At 37.5% G+C, this 6,849-nt stretch overlaps 1 protein-coding gene and 1 long non-coding RNA gene across 3 annotated transcripts in view; one reads left to right on the plus strand and one right to left on the minus strand.

Annotated features, from left to right (window-relative positions):
- LOC108449286 overlaps positions 1-6,797 on the plus strand; it is a 7,088-nt gene extending 291 nt beyond the window's left edge. The window contains exons 2-5 of the long non-coding RNA XR_001865435.1: positions 896-1,024; positions 1,657-1,782; positions 1,909-1,976; positions 5,930-6,797. This is a non-coding gene — a long non-coding RNA (uncharacterized LOC108449286). The remainder of the gene's footprint in view (positions 1-895; positions 1,025-1,656; positions 1,783-1,908; positions 1,977-5,929) is intronic.
- LDAH (lipid droplet associated hydrolase) overlaps positions 1-6,849 on the minus strand; it is a 98,758-nt gene that overhangs the window by 81,066 nt on the left and 10,843 nt on the right. The window lies entirely within an intron of this gene.

Genomic DNA, 6,849 nt, shown 5'->3' on the forward strand with positions numbered 1-6,849 from the left:
CTCTAGAACCACAGGAGAATGTGGCCTCCCTCCTGGCATCCCAGCAGCTTTCGAGGACTTCTCAGAAAAGGCTGGTGTCTGACTGGACATGGCTTGCCCTGGGAATTCAAACCACCTTGCTCTAAAATCCACTGTTAAACATGGAAAATATCAACAGTCATACATCACTGCTGAGGTGGAAACAGAACACTGTTCCAAAGATAAAACTATATATATGGAAGGGATCTCTGGATTGCCAAACAAAACTCTATACTCTGCTCCTCCTTTTCTCTTTCTCTTTTGGACATCAATTTACATCAGTGATGTAAATTGGAGAGGAAATCCATATGAAGCTGAAGCAGAACTTTCCTAATTTCCATACGATGCATAAAAATTCAACACAAACATAAGAACATGTAATTCCTATTTATTTATTTATTGATTTTTCTGACTGGCTACACTGATTTCTTATTATCATTTAGATACCAGCAAAGCTCACCATCATGGTTGGGATCATTCAGTTATGTGTCTTTGACTCCCACATCAGGCAATTCTTATCTTATCCATATCTTATGATATGGATATCATCAACAGCAAAAGGCAGCAGGAGCAGTATTGTGTAAAAAGGCTGTCATTTTTTAAAACAAAGATATTCCAAAATAACACGAATGTATTACAAAACAAAAAAGCCTTCATTCAAATTTTGTCAACTCCTCTATATCAGTCTGGTTGTAATAAAAGAGGCTGAGCTGTGTAAGTATTGATTGTGACAGAGAAGAAGAATTAAACCTATAATCAAATTAGTACTTGTGAAAATGGTACCTGGAGGTAAAAACAAGGGTTATTCCACTTCTTCTCTTTCTGTAGTGGGTATTTTCTTATCTTCTTCTTTTACTTCCACCCTTTTGCTCTTCAGGTAGCACACAGTAAGTGTGTTACACAGGAAGCACACAGCCACTCAGAGCAGAGCCACGTGCATGGAAGCGGATGCCACGGCTCACCCTGGGATGATGCATGAGCACAGGAGGGGAGCTTTCCCCTCTAGGTAATGTATCGCACACACTTCACCCCTCACTTACATGTAAAAACTGTCTCTAGGGGGTTTTAAATCTTAATAAAACTACTGATCGTACAAAAGCATTGTTTTTACTTTACTACACAGATGTAGAGGGAAAAAAATCACCAAACCAAAAACATCACTGTCAGTCATTACGTATTTCTAAGCATCTGATTGTAAGCTTGACATTAAAGGAGACTTTAAAAAAATAAACTGTTGTTCTGTAAAAACTCCAGAATACATGACCAAATTATTGCAAGTTGATTTCCAGAAAAATAATTTAGAATTCACAAGGATCACACATCCATACAATTGCATCATGCTTTCATACATCAAAAATATGTAACATAAAGGGCCCCAGAGACAATAAAACATAATCTAGACATCATCTGTCAAGTTCCTTGGATTGATGTTCCACAGAGGAAATCTGTCTTTCGGCAAGGCTGAAGATAAAAGTAGCAGCAATCCAAAATCAATTGTGTCTTTCGTAGTACAAATGATCATGATGTTTTGCATTATGTTTAATCCTGGAATATAATGCCATTAGGAATTTTGAGATCAAGGAATCACAAAATTAATCTCAATCACAGCATTTTTTCTTTACATTTTTAATAATGCAGAACAAGGACGGGGGAGAAATGATGGCAGCTGTCTCAGACATTTTGGTGCTCTTTCCCATCATCAGCCAGGTGAACCTAGCACATAAAATCTGCTCAGGATTTGGTCATCAGCTGAAGAACAGTCAGGTAAGATTTGTTTAAGAACAGTGAGGCTTTGCATCAAATATGATACAAAGCCTAAGAAATTGTAATACTTCTTTCAGGGAAAGGGGACTTTTTTCCTGTGATAAATGTGATGTGTATTTTATACAGGTAAAAGAGAAAATCCATAAATGCAGAAGAAATCTCATTTCCCCAGTCCTCGTAAGCATCTGCTCATGGTAAGAGATCTTCTGAGAGGTCTGAGCTGTTAGAACTGCTACTAGCACTTCTAAATGCCTTGAAGGGGTATGAATGAGAAGTGCTGGCACACAGGAGAATGAATATCAACAAGAATTTTAACAGCAACAGTTTCTACAGAGAAATCACATGTAAAGCAGCTAAAAATTTATTTTTTATTGAACTTGCAACTCCAATGGAGTTATTCCAGATTTGTACTGACCTAAGTAAATGCAGTTTAATAGTCCCTGCTCTTGAAAGCCGGCATCTACAATATTTATGAGTGAAGAATATTTATCTCACATCTCTTCAAAGTAATTTTGTATGTTTTTAACTGAGCTGCTATCTGTCAAAATACTATACGGGAAGGAAACAAAAAACCCTGAACTGATTAGGATTTTTTTCATACAACAGAGTAATAGTAACAGCTAATAGAAATAACTGGGACTTAATATGTACAGCAGTCTGTGATCAATAATGTTTTAGGCTGATATATGCAACTGAAATGTGTTCAATTAAATTATTTTATTTTATAGAAAAAGAACAACCAGGTTAATCACAAGGGCACCCAGGCAACACAGTGCTCATTTGTGCTTTTTAAGGATTTCCCAGTACAGTAAACGAGAACTGCCTATGCTCTACCACTCAGCAACTAAGTGTCAAAAAATGGAAACCATAAGTAAATGCAGTGTTAACCTCCATGATTTGAAGGTTACTTCAGTTATGTGAATACCACATCAATCCTTAGACACCTCAGGGCAGCTGAATCATTCATGCATGCCAGCAAATCTCAAATTGCAGTCATCTGAACCAAGAAGCACATCTTAAGCAGTTACTCTCAACTGTGCCTAATTTTCAACAGCATTTATGCTGTTTCAGAAGTCTTTTAAACAATAGCTGTAAAAGGTGATCATAACAGAAAAAGACACAAGACTGCAATGCACTGAGTATTTGTCTAATTTGCAAAAGATTTCTAAACATTTCATGAAAAGAGTGCATCAAATGGACAATTTATACAGTGAATGAGAACAGTGGGATCACTTTATCTGATGTACCCATAAGCTGCAATAACCAAAGGACTCCTGCCACACTCCCTGTTTTTATCTGTAACACATGACATTTCACCCAGCTATTCTACATTAAGCTCAAAGTCTTTCCATTTTTAATTTGAAGACGGGAATCCACTTTTCCGATCTGTTCCACCCACAGCTGACACAAAACGGTACAGAACAAACGAGAGTGCAGAGGTGGAACTTGGAGCTAATTTAGGAGGTAAATATTCTCCACTGCCATATACTGCAGATACAGGCTTCCAAGAACTAGAACTACTACTCTTTAATCATCCATGTAAATAGAAATATGAACATTACTTCTAAACAGGCACTTGCCTACCTTTCACTTTCAAACATTTTCCTGTTAATGCTTTTTCCATCAAATCAAGATTTTAAATGCCATCTGCTTCCTCAATAAGACACTTAGGCAGCGGAGAGAGAGCCATTTGTACAAACAGAATATTTACCCCAGGATATCACTGCTAAAGAATAACCTTTATCCTGATTTCACATGATTTCCTATACAATGCATCATAAAGTCAAACTTGGCCTGTCTTAAAATGAAATACTAATATTTGAGATGCTGCACTTCCACAAGAGAAATTATTCAGACTTGATAAATTTAAACTAATATACAGTGCACCATCAGTGCAACTCAATCGGCTTAATTATGAATGGAAAACAACAAACACATCGTGCCCATTTAAAAAGCCACAGACCATAGCCATTCTTCACAAGCAATGACAGCTTTTATGGCTTACAAAGTGTCAAATGGAAACTATAATTAAGAGAACTCTAGCATTAGATAACCTTGTGCAAAAAATATTCCAGGTTAAAAATGAAGATATTTACCAAAACATGAAAGAAAAGTCTTCTGTCCAGAAAAATGTAAGTCAAAAATATATACAGCTTGCTCAAAAGAAATTGAGACTAAAACATAAAACTAGGTAATTTTTAGCAGTTCTGGAAGGGATAGCTGAATTGAGAAAGATTTATTTAAGCAGTATACAGTAAAAGCTAGGAGTGGTCAGGAGTGACTAAAAAATTGACGTGGAACTAAGTCACCCCAAACGCGACAAGGCTTCTTGCACCTTGCTTTGAAACAAGAGTTTGGGTTCCATGCACTGCCCTGTGAGACATTCCCCAGTGTCTCCAGATGTGTCTCCAGGAGCCTGACCATCCGTGGGAGCAGCAGCTGGCACTGAGCCGTGGTACTTTATGCACTTCTCCAGCAGTTGCTTTCTGCCTGCTCTGGGACCTCAGCAGGACCATAAAGAATAAAGGCAGCTACATGAATACAAGAAAGGAAATACACAGCCAGCAGTGGGTTTATAGAGAACTTTGAGGAACTGGAAAATATGCCAGCAATTACCATGAGTATAATTTTAGAAATAATCCACAGTTTCAGAATTAAGTGTATGCTGCAGTATTTACATTATAGTCTCCTGCTAAAAAAACAAATGCAGCTTCTAAAAAGACAAAAAAAAGAGCAGCCATAAATCAAATTTGAAATCCAGGGGTGCACAGCAGGACACATAAAAATCATTTTTGTGGCAATGATTCTCCCTCCTCTTCACATAGCTTCCAAAGCTCCCAGCTCCAGCTCGAAGAGCCTCAATGACAAGTTCCTTGCTCAAGGAAACTTAATCTGCCTTTGGCGTCTGACCAGCCACCATGGAAGAAGATGCAACTCCCCTATGTTAATGAATGGAAAGCAGCCCACGCAGATGTCAGAAGAATTTAAATGGAGCATGCAAAAAGCACAATGATGTTCTCACACTTGGGAGAAAACTGCAGAATCTGACACCATGGCTGGTGATCAGGCCTTAAAAGGCAACACACAGGTCTCTCTGACATGCAATGTCAAGGGATTTCAACTAAAACATGCCAAATAACATTTGAGTGACCATCATAAACTCACGTCAATGAAGCTTTCACCTGTCTGCACATCTCAGGGACTGGCATTCTTTGTCCTGTATCCCTTTACAGTCCCTACTCTAGGGGAGCAGTATCAACCAAGGAGCAAAGCATAACAAGGACGTTATACAGGAACACATGTGAAAACTCTGTTTGATCCTCTCTAACTCTGGAATCAAGATTTTGGCTGGAAAGCACCTTAATATATCTGCTTGGGTTGTGAAAATAGGGAATCTCAGAAGGATTCAGCCAGGTGTCTGTAACACAGCTTATTAGAGAGGTTTTTCAAGAACATTTCACATTTTGTCCCTGTATAGATATACACACATACACTGTTATTAGTTTGATACGGCTATAAAACTTACATATAGGATTTTATAATACACATTATTTGTACACATTTTTCAAAGCCAATAAGCTTGTCTGCTGTTCTCTAATGCTGTTTCACCTTTAGGATAAATGTAGGTTCATTCACCTCTAAAGAAATCCCACAGACAGTCTGATAAACCTGAATTAACCTAACACAGCTGGTTTTGCCCAAGTGACAAGTTTGCCTGAAGCTTATGAATTAAAATTCCCAGCTAAAAATTGTGACAGTACATGGCCGTTTTCCCATGGGAATGATTTACAGCATCTATCCAGGCAGATAAGATATGAAGTCCAAAGAGCTGATTTCATCTACTGCAAACCTACTGGACTTTGTGATTAAGCAATACTGCAAGGGTTATAAAGTCCACAGATGTATTTCAATAAGTTCTTCTGCCATCTCAATCAAAATAGGTACATAAATACAAAAGAAGCCTTGATTTTAATTTTTTTTAATGTGTCTGTAAACTAATGTTTTTGGAAGGGAGTTAAGACTGAGACATGAAACTGAAATAATTGAGTTCCTAATGGAATAGCCAATTTTTCACACTTTTCAATGGTAGAACCCAGGATTTTCTAGTGTGTACAATTAAATAACTTTTGTTCCATTTTCCCCACAGTAAATGAAAAATGAAAACATTTTGTTAGATCTCCTACTACACACCTAAACAGACACAGTCTCTTAAGCAGACGAAGACAGATATAACTATTTTAACATCCCAGAGGTGATTGGTCTGGTCCAATCCATCCTACAACCAATGCTGGCAGAGAGGCTACTGCGAGTTCTGTGCTGGGTCTAGAATTCCCAATGGGAATTTTTAAGCCAGCTTCGTGGTCTGAAGCAGCATTGGACCAGAAGAAAACTAACCTCCTTCTGAAAGAAGGAGGGAGAACAAAGGAAGTTTGTGAAGAGGAACACGAGACTTGATGTCAAACGGGTTCACAAGAAAGCCTATGAAACATCTGAATAACACAACCCTGATGAGAAAACAGCAGCAGGAAAAAGACAAAGACAGGAAAATAAATAATTCAAACCCAAGATAACCACAAATTACTTGTTTTGTGCAGATACACAGCTCTGAAAATTTGATCACTGAATAATATACAAGGAGGAAGCAAACAATACACTCAAAAGGCACCAGAAAGAATATTTTCAAAACTGTATCAGATTTTCCTATGGTGTACTACCGGTAAGAATTTAAAAAAAAAAAACAAAAACAAAAAGAAGAAAAAGCATAGGTGTGGGTGCTTTGGGGTTATTAGGTTTGGATATTGTTTGTTTTGTTTTATCAAGGTAGCAAGAGACAGGAAGCAAATAGCAACAGAGAACATCAAGACAGTTAATTTCAGAAAAAAAGACTGAAAACGTGTTTATGCAACTTTTGTGTATTGAGACTTCAAGAGAATGTTGTATTTGAAACCAATAGTCTAAGGTGATTTTGTAAACGAATTTCACATTTGCATCTGCTGTGAGTCTTCAGAAATGCAAGATAAAAAATCAGACTGTTCTGAACACGGAAAAACCAAGATTTGCCAATTT

The sequence above is a fragment of the Corvus brachyrhynchos genome, unplaced genomic scaffold (assembly GCF_000691975.1).
Source record: "Corvus brachyrhynchos isolate BGI_N302 unplaced genomic scaffold, ASM69197v1 scaffold116, whole genome shotgun sequence".
In the NCBI taxonomy this organism is placed as follows: Eukaryota; Metazoa; Chordata; class Aves; order Passeriformes; family Corvidae; genus Corvus; species Corvus brachyrhynchos.